The sequence below is a fragment of the Corvus cornix genome, chromosome 14 (assembly GCF_000738735.6).
Source record: "Corvus cornix cornix isolate S_Up_H32 chromosome 14, ASM73873v5, whole genome shotgun sequence".
Classification (NCBI taxonomy): domain Eukaryota; kingdom Metazoa; phylum Chordata; class Aves; order Passeriformes; family Corvidae; genus Corvus; species Corvus cornix.
In genome coordinates this window covers 3,526,062-3,526,541 of record NC_046344.1, presented here as the reverse complement: position 1 = coordinate 3,526,541, position 480 = coordinate 3,526,062, and positions in this window count along the sequence as shown.

The window sequence follows — 480 nt, the reverse complement described above, 5'->3', positions numbered from 1 at the left end:
GTTCCCGGCACCGCGGGGCCGCGGCAGCGTCGCCAGGGACGCGCGGGGCGTTTGCGACGGAGAGCGCGCGCTTTACGGCCATACCGGGGACAGAGAGGGGAACAGGGACAGACAGCGGGACACGGACAGACAGCGGGACACGGACAGAGACCGGGACAGGGACAGAGAGGGGAACAGGGACAGACAGCGGGACACGGACAGAGAGGGGAACAGGGACAGAGAGGGGAATAGGGACAGACAGCGGGACACGGACAGAGAGGGGAACAGGGACAGACACAGGGACACGGACAGACACCGGGACAGGGACAGAGAGGGGAACAGGGACAGACAGCGGGACACGGACAGACAGCGGGACACGGACAGAGACCGGGACAGGGACAGGGACAGAGAGGGCAACAGGGACAGACACCGGGACACGGACAGAGAGGGGAACAGGGACAGAGAGGGGAACAGGGACAGACAGCGGGACAGGGACAGACA